We start from the raw sequence: 18,756 nt of genomic DNA, 5'->3' as shown, positions 1-18,756 counted from the left end.
ACGTGTCTATTCTGGACATTGTGTGTGGGCAGAGTCATAGAACAGGTGGTCTTCCGTGTCTGGCTTCGTTCACTTTGCACGGCGGTTTCTCCGTTCCTCTGTGTCGTAGCATGGTCAGGACATCATTCCTGTGTCCTTGCCAGCTAATACTCCGTTGTGCGGATGAACCGCAGTTTGTTTCTTTGTTCGTCCGTTGATGAGTATTTGGTTTGTTACCACCTCTGGGGCTGTTAGGAAGCATTCTGCTCTGAACATCCGCGTGCTGCTTTGTCTGCGGATGTGTATTCTTACTTTTCCTGGGCATCCGCCGGGAGTAAGATCGCTGGGCCATGGGGTGGCTGTACATTTAACATGCATGAACAACCAGCATGGCACACAGTTGCTCCATTTTGCATCCTATCAGGAGTAGACAGGGGTGTGAGAGTGTTTTCTTCTCTTCGGGGGATCTTTTTGTTGAATTGTACAGAAAGGCGCACATATCCTAAGCGGGCAGCTGCGTGAATTTTCACAGATTGGATGCACTCATGGAACCGGCTCCCAGATGAGAAACAGAGCATGACTTACCTTGCTCCCTGACCTCTGCGTCCCACATGCCCACCTCACCAGGAGCCTCCATCCCCATTATAATTCCACAGATGAGTGTTGCCTGGGTTTGTACCTGATGTATCAAATCCTATGGTAGTGTTTTCTTTTAGTCCGTGTCGTGTTTTTGAGATCCTTCCGTGTGAGTAGATCAGTCATGGGTCCTTCCCTTTTCACTGCTGTGTAGTATTCCATTGTGTGGCTATACCACAGGGCATTTGCACATCCTCCCATTGGTGGGACATCTAGGTTGTTTGCAGTCCAGGGGTGCTGTGAACATTCTAGAACGCGCCCTCTGGTCCCCATCTGCCATTACTCATAAGGGCGGAATTACACGGAGAGTAGCCCCAGGCTCTGTGTGACACCAGGTAGAATTTACCTGTAGGCTCTCCTCCCTTCTTGATGCCTGCGTGTCCCACATCATGTGTTCTAGAATCCTTCCTCATTGAGGACTGAAAGCCTTGGTTGTGGTGCTTGCTGCTGGTTTTAGCTCCTTCACACTTGCTCTACAGACTTAACAGTTGTTCTCTTTCATGGTACCCAGACGCTGGACACCCATGCGGTCAGTGTAGATGGGGAGGCGCTGCCTGGGGGTCCTGTTGGGTTTGACCTGGTTCACAGGAGGTGCTCTCGCCCCCTATGGGGCATTCTGCACATTTGCCCAGAGTTCTGGTCACCCTCCTTGTTGTGGTGGCTCCTGGCACTGAGTGGGCAAGAACCATGGGTGTAGACTGTGACTGGAGTAATCTGCCTCCTGGGCTGGTGCGCAGGGTGGGAGAAGCAAACAAGTCCTGTGGAGTGTCCTGCACTGACGTGTGGAGCTGTGCCCATCTCTCTTCCTCTCGCTTGCCCTCTGTCTCTCCAGAGTGCCCTTCCTTCCCGCACCTCCACCCCAGCTTACTTCTGCTCACTTCCCCTCCTCTGAGCAGCTCTCTGGGCTGAAGCCCAGACTCAGTACCCTCCCCAACAGATCGGGCTCATTGGAGCCCACAGGAGCCCACAGTTGTCACCCGAGCTGTGACGTCCCCCCGCAAGACCTCTCACCTCCTCTCCAGCTCACACTCATAGGTTTCTTCTGGGTCCCGCGGGCCTCCCTCCCATCCTAGTAGCCAGTCCTCCATTCTGAGCCCAGCCCCATGGGTCTCTGGCCAGCCTAGGCATGGGTCCCCCCACCCCCCTCCCTCCCCCAGCCCCGGTCAATGATGAATCAGGCGCCTACACTCTCCAGCGTCTGCTGTGGTCACTGAGAATGGTCCCCCTCAGTCATTCCGTCAGAGTTTACACAAAGTGAACAAAACAGACCCGGCATTCATCCCCTCCTGGTGGAGACAGACAGCAGATAAGATAAATCACATTTACAACATGTCCGATAGTAATCAGCACTGTGAAGGAGAGAGAGCAAAGCGAGGAGGTGGAAATGCCCAGGGGGCGGGTAGGGATTGTAGCTGTAGACAGAATTGGGTTGAGTCTTCATGGGATAACAGTAGAGAAAAGGAGGTAAGGGCAAATGCCTACCAGACAGGAAGCAGCTCGTGCAAAGGTCCTGTGGGAGGCATGCACCTGGTGTGGTCAGAAGGGTATGGATGAGGGGCAGAGGGTGAGAGACAGCAACAGGAAGTGGGGGGGGCAGGAGCCCCGGAAGGGCTCTGAGCAGAGGAGGGCGCAGTCTGACTGGGGTTCTGATGCGAGCCCTTTAACTGCCATATGGGGATGAGAGGGCAGGGTTAGGGGGACAGAGGGGACAGAAGCTGATAAGGCCACACAGGAAGGCGGAGGGCTGCCCCGCCTTGCTCTGGAGCTGTGCTGGACTGGCACATCCCAGCGTGTCTGAACCTTCATTCAAGTGGACCCTCAGAAGTGTAGCTCAGGCCTCAGGAAGTTGGCCAGAGCTGCGCCCCCAACACTTTCAGGTTCGTTGAAGACCGTTGAGGTTTTTTATTTCTGTAATAAAGTCTTAATTTTCAAATAGTTTTAGATCAGAAAAGCAGCAGAAGTGTGCAGAGCTTTCGTGTAGCCCGCGCCTCGCTTTCCCTAATGTTCACATCGTACGGTGTTACCGTGAAACCAGCACTGTCCGTTGCCATCACACAACTGGAGAACATACTCAGATCTGCCTAGTTTTCCCCTGATGCTCCTGTTCCAGGATCCCGTCCAGGAAACCACACTGCATTTAATCATCATGTTTCCTGAGGCTCCTGTTGGCGGTGACAGTTTCTCAGACTTTCCTTACTGTTGATGACCTTGTTGGTTTTGAGTAGTACCGGTCGATCATCTTGGAGACTGTGCCTCACTTGGGGGTTTGTCTGATGTTTTTCTCATGATTAGACTGGCAGTTAGGGTTTGGGAAAGGAAGACCACAGTGGTAAAGTACACTTCTCCTCACGTTATATTAAAGGTACTGCACACTGTCAGCTTGATTTATGACTGGTGAGACTGACCTTGATCGCTGTGACTGAGAGCACAGTACTTTTGATTTTCTGCTCCTGGCTGTGAAGATGGTAAGCGTTCGACTACATGTAGATATATTTGCACGTGTCGACTCATTTCTGTACTCACAACTCTTTGGGGAGGGGCGCAACGTGGAACCTGATTTTACAGAGAAGCAAACTGAGGCACAAGGAGGTTGTTGTAGTTCACCCAGGGTAGCACATCAGTTAAGTGGCGGAAGTGGGATTTGAACCCAAGAGGTCGGTTTGCAAAGTCCAGGCTCTTTGCTGTCATCTGTTTATTATAAAGTACACATATACACGTTATGTGACCATCACCTCCATCTAATTTCATTTAAATGGAATTGTATGATATGTGAGCTTTTGTGTCTATACTTTATTTTTAATCTTTTGGTCTCTTTTTGAGCCCTTTTTTGTGCCTTCCATCTCTATTATGAGGATTAGTTTAAGGTCAGTGGTGTAAGATATATAAGTCAACTTAGTCTGGAGTGTATTCTCAGGCTAAAGGACATCCGCTGTCTGTTTTGGGGATCCTGTGCCCTTCCCTGAGACACCTCACTTGTCATCTTTGACACCTTGTCACCTTTGCCCAGTGTCAATCCATATATCGATTACCTGTCTGGCTGAATCGGTTTTATCTCTGAGGTTAGGGAATAAATAGAAATTGACGTTCTACCAATGGAACAGAACAGAGAGCCCAAGACGAGAGGCAGGCATGTGTGAGCACGTCATGAGACACAGTGGGCTCTGGTCAGACCAGTGGGTAAGGGGGAGACACAGTACATGGAGCTGGTGCCAAAAAAGTAGTCCTCCGCATAGAAAGAGATGATTTTGGATCCCTACCTCACACCGTGGAAAATGGATTTTTACCATTTTCCATTTTTACCATTTATACCCCAAGATAGTTTACGGATTCAAAGTCAGATGTAAACTTAGAAACTCTTTAGATTTGGGGCGGAGCACAGATCCTGAAACAAGATACAAAAGGCATTTCTGTGAGAGGAAGGCTGCGCAGCTCTGGCCTGTGTGTTCCCCTGCAGCCCTTTCTCTCTCTGAGGCTCCAAGCACGCATGCACGTGCTCTCTCTCTCGCTCTCTCTCTCTCACACACACACACCCCTTGTCCTGGGTAGGGTGCGTTAACCCAAGTAATTATTAGCTTTGGGACCATCAGAATACCTAAGACAGAAATGTCTTCACCGAAGAAGGTGCTAGAGCAAACAAGGCAGCTTGTATAAGGCTGTGTTTGCATGTCCTACATGGCTGCTCTCAATTATCCCGTTTATTCCAATCCCTCTCAAACTCTGCAGGGCCCTGGATTCTGCTCTCTCCCTGCCCCCCCCCTCCCACCCCTGGCCCGTGGATCTGTAGTCTCTGCTGCTTTACAATCAGATCCAGAATCTGGCCAGTTTTCACTTCTTCCCCTACCACCAGCGTCTCGCCTCTGGGCTGCCTGCCCCGTCCTCACTTTCTAAACTCCATTTTCCACTCAGCAGCCAGAGGGATCCTGTGAAAACCTGAGTCAGATCATGGCCCACATGTTTTGAGCCTTCCCATCTCTTGGGCTTCTTCAGAATAAAAGTCCAGGTCCTCACCTTGGCCCACCGGGCCCCCCATCGTTTGGCCTTTGAACTTGCTTCTTTGACCCCTCTTCATCTCCTTACCATTGCTCAAGCACCCTGGTGCATTTCCACCCCAGGGCCTTTGCATCTGCTGTACCCTCTGCCTCGGATGCCTTTCCCCACATGTCCACGTTTCTTCTGTTCTCTCCACATATGCTCAAATTCCTCTTATCTGTGAGGCTATCCTGACCACTACTAAGAGTGCATCCCCCTCCTTCCCTACCCCACCACCTTTCGCCTCTATCCTTGCCACTGCCCACTCTGCTGTATGTCTTATATTCTGTGGTCTGACTCCTGCCAGCAGAGTGCCCCCTCCAGGAGAGCAGGGATGTCTGTTGTCTTTGCTGCTGCCTCCCCGGTGCTGCTGGAAATGACACAACCTTAAATAAAATGGAATCATTTTTTTGGCCACTGAGTGGGGAACCGAGTTTAGAAGGAACTGGAGAGGAAGCAGGAAGGCAGTGAGCGACTCCCCCGCAGCACTTCAGGCAGCACTCACGGGCATCTCTACACGGACGGTGCTGGTTGCAAAACCCAGGGAAGGATGGCAGATTTATTAAGAAACAGGAGGAAGCGTGGTGTCTCGGAGCCACTGGGCTTAGCTGGTTCCTGAAGACAGCTCCGCTCTGATGAGCAATTAGAAAGCTGTGCTCGAATCCAGGAAGAAAAGCGTTTCACTGCAGGAGGGTGGAGGGGAGGACAGTAACTCGCTGCCAGCAGATCCTCAGGCGTCCGGGGTTTTGACAGGCATCAGAAAACCATCCAGGCCACAGTGTCCATGAAATCTGGGTTCAAATCCCAGCGCTTCCTTTTACCGTGGAGTAGCTTTTGGTCTGTACACATTTGGCTACAAGTAACAGTTTACCTGACTGGCGATGGCTTAAATAATATTCCTATTTTAAAAAAACAACACTTCTTTAACAAATGTCTTCCCCTGTTTGGATAGATCGTAGTTTTTTGTTCAACCTGATGGCCAGTGGATTGTTTCTAGTATCTTGCTGTTATAAACAACAGCCGGGGACATTTACAAGGTTGCATACCTCACGTTGCACCTGCAGGATACGGAAGTGAGATTGGTACATAAGTGAAGTTGTGAGTAAGGGATACATGCATTAGTATCTGGAGAGCCTCATTATTTAAAGATGCCATATTCGTGAATTCATCCCCTTGCTCTGTATTCATTCTTGCAAACCAGCCATCGGTCCTCCCCGCACTGTCTTGGTTGTCTGCACACATGCACAGAGTGGTGGGGGGGAAACTTCGAGTCTTCCTGTGTGCCCATTCCTAGTGCAGATCGAAAAAGAAAACAGTCTGCCTTCTTGTTTCAGCTCCCACACTGCAAACGAGTGCCCTTTTCGTGGTCTAACCTTTAGCGCCCTGTTTTTCACATCAGTGCACTGGGTGGTGGTGATTTCCCCATTTAAAAATGCCCCCCCGCCTAGGGCGAGAAGGTTGGAAAGTGCCTCATGTAGAAAACACATGTGCAGGGCGAACTTCTTTCAGACGTGAGTTATAGTGCTGTGGGCCATGAGTTCCTTGGGACCCAGTCAGTAATATCTATTAAATAAGGTGTATTTAAACGGAAACACACATAAAACAAGGTTACGTATTGATCGCCTGATGGAAATGTGACCAGAGGCTCACAGGGACCTAACCCTTGATTTCCCCCAGGAGCGATAGTTCAGGATTCCCTAATTCAGCGATCGTGGTAACTTTATAGAACATAACTACCATGAATAACAAGAATCGATTGTACGGCCTTTTTTTTCCTCCTTTATATCCTGGCTGTGCTTTATTGGGATATAATTTACATGCAACCAAATGCACACATCTTCAGTACACAGCGTGATGAATTTTGACAGATCTTACTCAGGTAACCATTAACCCAGATCCGGATCCAGCACATTTCCATCGGGGAAGAGTCCCCCTCCTTCTGTCCCTCCGCCTGCCTCCTTGAGGCCACCACAGCTCTGATTTCTTCCCACGGGTGTCACTGATTCGGAACTTCACGTGACGGGATCGCACTGTGGGTGGTCTTCTTCGTCTGGCTTCCTTTGCTCCATCAGGATGCGTTTGGGATTCATCCGTGTTTCTGTATGGTAACGGTGGCGTAGTCCCTTTTACTGTCCACTGTGTGGGCTGTTACACGGTTTGTTTTTTCATTTACCAGGCCGTGTACATCTGTGCTGTTTGCAGTCTGGGGCTGGTAAAGATGGCTGGTGTGAAAATTTTTTGCGGAAATGCTTTCATACACATTCTTTTCACTAAGGTCATAGAGTAGGTGTATGTTTCACTTAAATTAAGCCAGGTTTTTCATTCTCTTCTGGAACAAGGTGTCTAGTAGGCCATTCTAGGGATTTGGGGCAGCTCAGGATTGCCAGGCTGCTGGGATCTGACTCTTTTGACCTCCTCCCTCTGGGGCACAGAATAGCTGCCATAGCACCAGCCATTAACATCATGCTTCACGTCAGTTTTTCAAGGAGGAAGAAGGAGCAGGGGCAAATAGTCTTCCCAATGTAGGGCTCTCTTTATCCAAATGTAAAAATCTTTCCCATGTCTACAACTTAACTGCAAAGAGGATGAGGAAGGATGTTTCTGACCAAAGGGTAAAGGCCTATGCTTGTAGTGACTCATCCTCGTGAGCGGGTACATTGCTGAATGAAACCAAATGCAAGTTCTGTTGACCAGGAAGTCAGGCTGGGAGTGGCTTTGGATAATGGGCCACCACCTCTTTAGGCCCATTGCCTCGAAACGCAACCTTGTCATTGGCTAGGAACCAGTGGCTTGTGTAGTATGAAAACAAGAGCCCTGGGAGGAAAATGAAGAGACAGAAGTTTCTAGAACAGAGATTCTCCTGAGTGTGGTCCCTGGGCCAGCAGCATCTGCATCACCTGGGAAGTTGTTCAAAATGCACATTCCCAGGCCCTGCCCCAGCCCTTCTGAGCACAAAACCCAGTCCTTACTTTAAAAGCCCTTCGGGTGATTCTGGTGCATGTTCAAGTTTAGGACCCAGTGGCCTAAAGCATGCGCAGTGTTGTTGGAGTTTTTGTTTCCCTTTCACTCCTCCGAGCTCCACTTGGTCCCGACCTCGGAGCCTTCCCTGCTGACCAATGCCACAGGAGGCCCCGTGTCCGGTCAGTGTAATTATTCCTTTTGTTCCCTTCCCCCACGCCACTGCCTGTTTCCCACCTTCTTGGGAGTTTCCTCTGTTCTTTTTTAAACCAGTGTTCAGGAGAAAATGTAAAACCTTTTGAGATACCTGGTTTTCTTGGCAAACCCGCAGCTTTATAGCTGCATTTAGAACAGTGGTGGATGGTAGAAAGTGGGGGGGCGGGGGGAGGTGCAGAACATTCTAGTGTGTAACTACCTGGTTAAACTAGGCTTTTAGGAACTAGACACCAGTCGCTTTATGAGCAATCCAAGTTTTATAGGGCACGCTTTTATGTTGTTAAACTAATTCAATGATTTTAGAACTCTAAAGGTCACTGAAAATAAAGATGGTGTAGATTTTAATTGCTCTTCAAATTGCTTTTTCTCTCTCCTCCCCAGAGGGGTGGGAGTGGGCGAGGAATCAACATTTTTTCCCTGTTTTCCTTTTTTTACTTTGAAATAGACACAGCATGCCAGTGGCTACATAGCCTGGGCCAAGCTAGCTCTTATTGGGCTTTCCAGTGGAATTGAAAGAGGTGCCTTCTCTGGGAGGGCACAGTCCCTTTGTCTCCTTTGTGTGAACTAGAAGAGAGTCCTTTCTCCAGGTGGATGTTGCCCTTCTCTGGGTCTTCCTGGTGTGAGCAGAGCCTCAGCTGCATTTGAGGCCGCACTTGTCCCCATGACTTAATTCCTTTGTATAGTGAACAACCTGTGCAACTGTACATGGTTGTTTGTGTATATATATTGTATACCCAGGATACATCTAGACCCTTTTTTTCAAATAGGGAAGACCATATTCACAGCTCTGGGGTCATAGACCTATCATTTGGGTGAACTACTATTCAATGTGCTACAGAGGCCATGGGAAAAATCGGAAGAGAGCAGCATCTGGGCATTGTGGTAGGTCAGGTCCACTGCAGGAACTCATCACTCAGTGTTGGACCAGGCCGTGTGGGATATGAACTGAGTTTTCTATGGCGCTTCAGGACAGTGTAAGGGGAAGAAGGCATAAGAGGTGGGGCACTGTAAGTTCACTGCAGGGAATGTTCCCCTGGAGGTTGGGGTGAGAGCACCTTGTCAGCCTGGCACTCTCGCGTAGTTCCCACGAGCTTGGGAGCCCATTGGCCTGGGTTCACATCCTGGCTCTACCATTCTGCTAACTGAGTGACCTTGGGCAAGTTACCTAACCCCTTTGTCTGCCTCGGTTTTGTCAGCTGTGAAATGGGCACGAGGGTCATGGCACTTAGTACAAGAGTTGTTGTGAGAATGAAATGTAGGAAGATGGAACGCTTAGATCAGCACCAGCCACTTCGTAAGTGCTCTGCAAACCTTGGCTTTGGTGGTGAAGAGGGTGATGGAGCAGGAAGGGTGATGAAGTTTGTATGTGGTTTGACTGATGTTTTTCTGATGCACTTGAGCTGTCATTGCCCACTCCAGTCTGTTGGTGCCCGGCAGAAATATAGGAGGTGCTGAATGAATGAATGAATATAGTAATATCTAAAATTTGTAACAAGCAAGGCACCCGGTAGCTCAGTTGTTTGAGTGTCCGACCCTTGATCTTGACTCAGGTTATGATCCCAGTGTTGTGGGATCGAGCCCCACATAGGGCTCTGTGCTGAGTGTGGAGCCTGTTTCAGAGTCTCTCTCTCTCTTCCTCCACCCCAAACCCCCACTCATTCTCTCTCTCAAAATAAATAAAAATAAAATAAATTTAAAATTCGTAACAAGCAGTAGACCATTAGCACAGATTAGGTGGTGCCTGGTGTCACACTGCAGTTGCTGGGTCCTAGAGGTATTTCAGAATGGAGATGTCTGAGTATATTTTTTAAAGGTTTTATTTATTTATTTGACAGAGAGAGAGATTACAAGCAGGTGGAGAGGCAGGCAGAGAGAAAGGAGGAAGCAGGCTTCCCACCGAGCCGAGAGCCTGATGCGGAGCTCGATCCCAGGACCCTGAGATCATGACCTGAGCCGAAGGCAGAGGCTTAACCCACTGAGCCACCCAGGCACCCTGTGTTTGAGTATTTTAACCACAGGTGCAGTCAGTTGTGGGCAAGCAGGATATTAGCACAGGCTGGGTGCATAAATAGATGAAAAGAAAAATGATGGGGGTCTCGATGTGAGTAGGAATAGTGGCCATGGAGAGGAGGAGAGGGCTCCGGGAGGTTTGGGAGGTGAGTGAATGGATAAGACTCAGGTGGAGTCAGAGGTGTGAGGCCAAGATTGGTCCTTCATTTCTGGAGAGGGCTGTATCAGTTAGCTGCTGCTACGCAACAAACAGCCCCCAAACTATTGCTGCTTAACAGATTAGCCACCGGACGTCTGAGTGCTTCAGTCAGTTGAGCGTCTGCCTTTGGCTCAGGTCATGGTCTTGGGGTCTTGGGATCGAGCCCCGCATCTGCCTCCCCACTTAGCAGCAAGACTGCTTGTCTCACTGTTAAAGCCATGCTCCCGGTGGTTGGAATCTGGACTGGGTACAGCTGTGTACTTTTAGTCTTGCTTTGGTGTCTGTGGTCAGTTGAAGGCGAACGAGGTGGCTCTGCTTCTGGAACCTGACTGGATGTCTACTGGGACGATGGGAGGTGATGGGCATGTGACTGTTGTCACCCGGTGAGCTAGCCTAGGCTTCATCACACAGCACCTGGGCAGAGAACAGAAGTCTGGTGGGTCTTTTGAGGTATAGCCTCAGAAAGACACACCATCACTTCTGCCACATTCTGTTAGCCAAAGTGAGTCAGAAGGCCAGCCCGACGTCTAAGAGTGGGTGACAGAGCCCATCCTTTAGGGGGAGTTGCTGCAGAGTATGGGACCAGGGAGAAGACTATCTGGCTGCTTTTGCGATCAGACTGATCTCTTTTTCAGATCCCCTTTCCGCCAGCCATGTTCCATGTTGCTGAGCCCTCACAGTCAGTCCCACACAGAGGACTGTCCTTGACCTGTGGGAGCTAGAGAGAGTCCTTGCAGTGGTTTGCAGAGATATCTAGAAATGCAAGCTAAGTGGTCGGCTCGGGTCTGGCTGCAAATAATGGAAAACCTAATAGTGGTTTGAGCTGTAAGAATTAAGAAGTCCGGAGGCGGGCAGTGCATGAGGAGTTGTTAAGAACCCAGCCTTCTTCTGTCCTCCCAATGGCTATCCTCTGCTGGTGGGCTTATCTGCCCTAGGTTTATTGCCTCATTGTTACAAAATGGCCACGACCGCTCCAGTCTTCTCAACTGTACTAGAAGCTGGAAGTGGAGAACAGAGGATTTTCTCCCTAGAGGAGCTCTGTCTTTATATTCTGGAAGAAAAACTCTCCCCAGGTCTGTGTCCTTTGGCTCTTTCTAGTTGCAGAATCGTGGCTGCCCTGTCTACATGGAAGCTTAGGAAAATGAACACATGATACAAGGGATAAGAGTGCCCCTCGTGTAGTCTAATTATTTTCAAGCCGTTTGGACCTCAATCCACAGTAGGAAATACGTCCACATACAGACACACATAACTGAAACCAATCTCACAAACTGATATTTAACGCTTAACCACGGATGGTGCCTTTTAATATTTTCTATGCAGTCCCGTTCCATTTTGCCCCATACTATTTAATTAAGAGGGGAAAATAAAACTCCTGGTCACAACCTGCTCATTTGATTTCACAACCCTCCAAGGCGTGACCCGTCCTTTGGAAAAAAAAAAAAAAAAAAAAAAAAAAGACTGACTCAGAGCAGGCTTTGTTTACATCTCGGAATTGGCAAGTGTTACCCTGCAAGGCTTCAGGCTTCTGTGAGTAAGGGAGGGGAGGGCTGGGGAAGTGGGGCTTGGAAAACAACACTTGGGCTTTGCCACATGGGTTTCTCTTCCTATCCGTCCCCATCGGCGGAGGAGACGGCTGTGGACTTGAGTGTTGGTTGTCTGTCCGTCCCCCACCGGGGTTGCTTAGAAACCCTCGCTGGGCAGTTTGAAGGAGCCTGTTTCTGGAGTCCGGACTCTGACTCCCGTGTCCTGCCGGGCGATCTGGCACGTGCCTGCCTCCCGATGACAATGCAGAACTCCACTCGCCTCCCCAGCGCAGGAGGCACTCACACGATCTTCTGGAAGGACACTTTGTCATTGTTGCGTCAGGGCTGTTCTCGCGAGCGGCGTGTGGTTTTCAGCCCTGGCTTGTCCTGCTTTTTATAGCATGGTGGTGAGGAATGAGGTCTTCAGCATCACGGGGTCTGAGTTCGAATCTTGACTATCCCACCCCCACCACCACTTTGGCCACCGGTATGGTTTGGGGCAAGTGTCCTGACCCCCCGAGTCCCTGCATCTTGCTTGAGCTGTAATGCTCAAGGCAGCGTCCCTCCCGCCTCATGCAACCAGGAGGGGTCAGGGGTGTGACGTCAGCACGAGGGCCGATCCCAGGGAAGCATTGGGGCGGTGCGGACTCTTTGGGGTGCCTCGGTTGGCTCTGGCTGGGTTTGTGCAGTAACAAGGGAGCCCCACTCCTCCAGGGCTTTCAGTTGCAAAGGCTCGTGTCATAACCTCGTGGGTCCATGTGTCTGTCCCCTTTGTTGTGGGACTCAGGCAGAGCTGTGAGACAGCTCTTAAAGCTTCCGCTCCACTCCCAGGTGGACAGTTTGCACACTAACCATGGCCCCCAGTCACCTTTATTTTTAATAGCTTTCGGGTATGTGTGTGTGGAGGAGAGGGGCATGTAATGCCACCCCTGATCGAGAACCACGGGTCATACTCCCCTCCCCACCCAGGGCCAAGGACTGAGTGTGCTTTTGCTCATTAGAGTATCCCCCAGGCTGGACACGCCGTGCATACTTCATAACTGCCCTTACCACCAGGCTGCTGTGAACAAATGAACGGATTTGTCTGAGAGCAGTATGCTCATTTCTTCATTCCCCAAATATTTACGGAGCTGCTCCCGTGCAGGCACGGGCATCCCGCAGAGAACAAAACAGACAATAAGTGATCAGACAGACGTTCGCTACTTGGTATTAAAAATTGTCTTTTTCTTTTTAAAAAAAAATAAGCATTTTTCATTGCAGAAAATTTCAAATGTGCACCAAGTAGAGAGAACAGCTGTACAGGGACCCCCCTCCGGTCCGTCAGCCACCTGCATCCCTTTTCAGTTGCTGCCCCTCTTACAGATCAGCTCTGTCCAGTGAGAGAGCTTGCTGCCATGATGGAAATGTTCCCAATCCATGCTGCCCCAGCCACTAAAAACGCAGTAAGCAGGATTGAGAATACATCTTAAAGTCATTGAACTCTCTTATGGGAATTTAAAAAAATCTCTGATACTCCTCATTGTCCTTTTTAAAAATTTTCTTTTTTTTTTTTTCAAAGATTTATTTATTTATTTATCAGAGAGAGAGGGAGAGAGAGTGAGCACAGGCAGACAGAATGGCAGGCAGAGGCAGAGGGAGAAGCAGGCTCCCTGCGGAGCAAGGAGCCCGATGTGGGACTCGATCCCAGGACGCTGGGATCATGACCCGAGCCGAAGGCAGCCGCTTAACCAACTGAGCCACCCAGGCGTCCCAAAAATTTTTCTTATTTTTTTAATCGTGGTGAAAGACGCATAACGTAATAAAATGGGCCACCTTAGCCATTTTTTTTTAACATTGTATCTAAGTCTTCTCTCTGCCATTGTGGGGCTCGAACTCGTGATGCCGGGTCAGCTGGGCACCCCCCGACCTTACAGCCGCTGTGCAGTGTACAGTTCAGTGGAATTGGGTCGCTCACCCTGTTGTGCAGCCGCGGCCCGCGTCCACCTCCAGAACCCTTTGCCCTTTGTCCGCGCCCACTTAGTAACTCCCCATGCCCTCTTCTCCCTGGCCCCTGGTGGCCACCATTCCGCTTTCTGCCTCTGTGCACGGTACACGTCGGATGGTGTAGCGTGGGTCTCTTTGTCTACTGACTCGTTGCAGGTAGCGCGATGTCTCCCGGGTCATCTGTGTTGGGTCTGTGTCTGGGTGTCCTTCCTGGATAATACTGTAAGTCGGCACCACGGTCTTGCTTCTCCGTGCATCTGTCTGCGGATGCACGGGCTGTTGTCACCTTTTGGCGATTGTGGGGTACGCTACTGTGACAAGGGATGCCCTGAGATCTGCCCGAGACCCTCCTTTTTCAGTTCTTGTCCGGGAGAGGGACAGCAGGGGTATATACCCAGGAGCAGACTTGCTGGATTATGAGGTAGTGGTATTTTGACTGGAGGGACCACCGGACCGGTTTCCACAGCGGCTGCGCCAGTCTGCATTCCCACCAGCAGGGCCTGAGGGCTCCAGTGTCCGCACATCCTCAGCAATGTGTGTTTTCTGGGGTGGTTTTACTTTGTATGTGTTTGATAGTAGCCATCGGAATGAGTGTGAGCTGATATCTGTGGTCCCGGCTGCATTGCCCTAATGATAAAACCATCTTGAGCATCTTCTCACATGCCTGTGGCTGTCTGTCTGTCTTCTTTGGAGAAATGTCTTATTGAAGTCCTCTGTCCCAGTTCCATTGAATTAACCTGAATTTTTACGTAGCCACATGTGGCTGGGGTCAGCTGTATTGGTCAGCGCGTGGGTCTGTGTGCCCGCCCCCACCCCTGCCCCGAACACCCACAATTGGGTTCTTTTGGGCAAAATCCCAGACATTTTACCATTTCATCCCTAAATATTTCAGGGTTTTTTATTTTTTTATTTGACACAGAGTGATCACAAGTAGCCAGAGAGGCAGGCAGAGAGAGGAGGAAGCAGGCTGCCTGCTGAGCAGAGAGCCCGATGCGGGGCTCGATCCCAGGACCCTGAGATCATGACCTGAGCCAAAGGTAGAGGCTTAACACACTGAGCCACCCAGGCATCCCTCAGGGTATGTTTTTACGGGGTAAGGGCCCTAGTGAAAAAGAAAAACAATAACACGATGCCATTATTACACTTTCAACCTTTTCTTTTTTTTCTTTTCTTTTCTTTTTTTTTTTTTTTAATAGGCAGAGAGACAGACAGAGAGAGAGATGAGGAGAAGCAGGCTCCCTGCTGAGCAGAGAGCCCTATGTGGGACTTAACCCACTGAGCCACCCAGGCGCCCCTCAACCTTTTCTTTTTAAAGTAGACTCCACGCTCTCAGTGGAGCCTGTTTTAGTCCTTGAACTCATGACCCCGAGATCAAGACCTGAGCTGAGATCAAGAGTCGGAGGCTTCAGGGCACCTGGGTGGCTCAAATCGTTAAGCATTTGCCTTCAGCTCAGGTCATGATATCAGGGTCCTGGGATCGAACTCTGCATCAGGCTCTCTGCTCAGCAGGGCTCCTGCTTCTCCCTCTCCCACATGCCCTGCTTGTGTTCCCTCTCTTGCTGTGTCTCTCTCTGTCAAATAAATGAATAAAATCTTTAAAAAAGAGAGGGGTGCCTGAAGCACCCAGGCACCCTTCCACTTTGAATCATTTTTTTTTAAAGATTTTATTTATTTGTTTATTTGAGAGAGAAAGCCAGAGATAGAAAGAGAGCTAGCAACAGAGAGCATGAGCAGGGAGGAGAGGGAGAAGCAGACACCCTGCTGAGCAAGGAGCCCAACTCAGGGGCTCGATCCCAGGACCCTGGAATCATGACTTGAGCCAAGGGCAGCCGCCTAACCGACTGAGCCACCTAGGCACCCTGTCCGCTTTGAATCTTAATCACAATTTCTTAATATTGTCAAATATCCAGGCAGCGTTCAGATTCTCTCTTTCAGCTTCATTTGTGTCCTTCAAGTCTCCCTCTGCCTGCTGGACTAAGGGCTGCAGGGTACCTCCTTAGCCCCACGTGGCCATGTTTCCTCCACTGTGTTTGGCCGTGGCTTCTCCATAACCATTCTTTTTAGCCTCATTTATCTCATCTGAGAATTGGGGGTAAGAACTGGCTTGTAAGGATTCGAGGAGATGTGGTCTCTGGCGGTTTAAGTAGGACCGTGTGCACAACCCAGGGCCAAAGCAGGTGGTATATAAAGCCTTCCAAAAGTGCTCAGGGTGACAATGGGGCACCTGGCAACAGGTGGCAAGGCCAAAGCTTGGGGACTTTTTTCCCCAAGTTTCCCCAACTTTTTTCTCGGCTTGGGCCGGAAAGCTTTGAGGGTTGCCCCATGAGATCATGTTCACAATGGCAGTTGAAATTGTTACAGCGGGATATTTGACGCACAAAATACTTACCATGTGTGATGATTAATGGCGTTCCTATGGAACAGTCCCACGGTGGGGGGTGGGGGGACGTACCTTTATCTGCATTTTCCAGGTGGGTAAACTGAGGCAGGCAGGGGGAGGTCTGAGTAACTGGTCATAGGGCACACAGCTAGCAGGTGGCAGTGCAGGGGTGGGCACTGGGGTGGATGGGATACCACCCCGCCATCCCACAAGGGACTTTCATCAGTCCGGGGGCACCTGATACCCACCGTGAGCCACTGGCATCCAGCTGCGCTGGAATCTGAAGCATTTATTCCAAATGTAGCAACTCTGGCCCCTCTCCCAATTTCCAACCTCTGAGATCCAGGATAGGTCCTGGGAATCAGTGTGATCAGTGTGAAGACCATGGCAGAGGGGATGAGACAAGGGTCAGGGAGGCAGAGGGTAGAAGCTGGGGGCCACTGTGCCCCTGACTAGCCAACTGGCTAGCCAACTGGCTAGCCAACTCCCAAAACAGCAAGGTCAAGGCTGGAATCCATGCCAGCAGCTGCCATGTGGACTACACTTCCACTCATTTGACCAGTGGACACAGGGAGGCCCACAGAGGTGAAGTCACTCGCCCAGGGTCCCATAGCCCATGCCTGGTGGGGTGGGGACCCGAACCCTAGTCTCCAGGCCCTGTCCTCTCATGCTGGACCTCTTAGCATCAACCTGATGGGAGACACGGGAGGCCGAGGTACCAGACCTGCTGATTGTTGACATATTGTTTTCTTTTTATTGTGGAAACTCTCCAGAATGTACAGACTGACAAAAACGGTACCATGAAGCCCCCAGGTGCCCCTCACCCAGTCTTAACCATGATCAACTTCCTGCCACACCCAGCCCTCCCCAATTCCCTGCCCACTACCACCTAATGGTGACAATTTGGTTTTTTTAGAGCTTTTTAATATCAGATTTAAATGTTTTGAACTTAAATGTGCAGATCTGAGCTGTGACATTTTAAACCCTCATGGAACGGGCACCCCATCGTGAGGCAGAGCATTTCCCTCTTGCCTAAAAGCCCCCCCTTCATTTCTCTGCTGTTCCTCGGTGGAATGAAAATGCACGAATGGGGTCACCTGTGTGGCACAGCTGAGCGCCGACTCCTGCTTTCGGCTCGGGTCATGATCTCCGTGAAATCAGGCCCCAAGTCGGGCTCCTTGCTCAGCGGGGAGTCTGCCTGAGGACTTGCTCTCTCTGTGCCCCTCTCCCTCAAATAAATAAAGAAATTTTAAAACGCGTGCACACACACACACGCACGCACACATATACGCACACAAATAAAAAAAATTCTCACAGAGACGTCAGGAATCTCCCAGTGGGCATTCACCCACAGACTCCATGTGGAGTGTCCTGGTCAGGAAGCACCCACTCCCAGCTCTAATTCTGCTGGCCTAAGGTTTGCAGAGCCTGGCCGCACCTGAAACTCAGTTCAGGGGGGAGGGAAGACCCCACACAAAGCCGGCTGCTGAGGCAAAGCCACCTCTCAAGCTCATGCACACCCTCAAGCCATGGCAGTGCATCTGGAATCTAGCTGGGACAGGATCCCATGGCAGATCCTTTCTAGATCTTTCCAGGGCCTGGGCCTGCCAAGCAAGAGGGGAAACCCTGGGTGCTCCCATTCCTCTCGCTTTTTCAAATCTGAACTATTCCAAGCATTCTTGCAATGATAACAAAGGCTGCCACCCGGCTTCATCTAATCTTGACATTTTTGCCATATTTGCTTTAGATTTTGGAGAGAAGCAGCATGATGAGAGGATTCTGCGCAGCACAGTGGTTAAGGGCAGGGACTTTGAACAAGCCTGCCTTGGCTCAAACCCCAGCCTGGCCCCTTTGCCAGTTGAGGGCTCTTGGGTGTGTTGGGTGCTGTGCTGAGCCTCTGTTTCCCCATCTGCAGAATAGGGCTCATCAAAGTGCCAGCCTCACAGGGATCTAGAGAAGGTGAAATGGGTTCCTACAGGTAGAACACTCAAAGCCAGTGCTGGACGGGTGCCTGGGTGTCTCAGTGGTCGGGCTTCTGCCTTCAGCCCAGGTCATGATCCCAGAATCCTGGGATTGAGCCCCACGCCAGGCTCCCTGATCAAGGGGGAGCCTGCTTCTCCTTCTGTCCTGGCCCTGCTTCTGTTCTCTCTCTCTCTCTCACTCTGCTCACTCACTCTCTCTCAAATGAAATCTTAAAAAAACACACACACACAAAAAAACAGTGGTGGGTGGGCACCATCATCGTGGTTACCAGTGATTCTGTATTTGCGAAGTTGCCTGCTCGAGAATACATGTAACTTGCAGATCGATATGGATGCATTTCCATGGTCCCCGGGGGACTTGTGAAAAATTTGAGTGGCCCTGAGCGCATGTGCCCACCGGGGTGGAACAAGGCTATTTTTTGCCGTCTTGGTTCAGCTCCCGTATTGTCGAGTGCCGTGGTTTTTCCATGTCTGTGCTCTTTGTGGGGGTTTGCTGCTGAAAACAGCTACCAGCATAGGGCTGAAGTGCTCCCTGGTGTCCCCAAGTGCGGGAAGGCCGGGATACGCCCTCTGAAGGAGCGCGTGTGTTCAAGAAGCATCCTTCAGGCCTGAGTCACGGAGCTGTTGGTGATGGGTTTGGAGTTAACGAACCAACAGTTTATATTACATGAGGTGTCCATAAACGGAGACACGGTAGACTGAGGCTGTGTATCGCTGCGTTGATGTGCATGTGAGCAAAGGCTTGCAGGAGGCCCCCTGTCTCCCCCTCCCAGGATCAGGGACCCAGAATCCACAGCCACGTGCTCACGGCAACTGTGCGGAATGCAAGTGCCTCAGGTAACGAGAATTGACTCTGTT

At 50.4% G+C, this 18,756-nt stretch overlaps 1 protein-coding gene across 3 annotated transcripts in view; it reads left to right on the top strand.

Moving 5' to 3' along the window:
• Positions 1-18,756, top strand: part of BICRA (BRD4 interacting chromatin remodeling complex associated protein) — a 76,211-nt gene that overhangs the window by 32,585 nt on the left and 24,870 nt on the right. The gene's annotated exons all lie outside the window — the stretch shown is intronic.

This window comes from Mustela nivalis, assembly GCF_964662115.1.
Source record: "Mustela nivalis genome assembly, chromosome: 18".
NCBI classification, from domain to species: domain Eukaryota; kingdom Metazoa; phylum Chordata; class Mammalia; order Carnivora; family Mustelidae; genus Mustela; species Mustela nivalis.
This window is presented reverse-complemented; position numbering and strand designations above follow the sequence as displayed.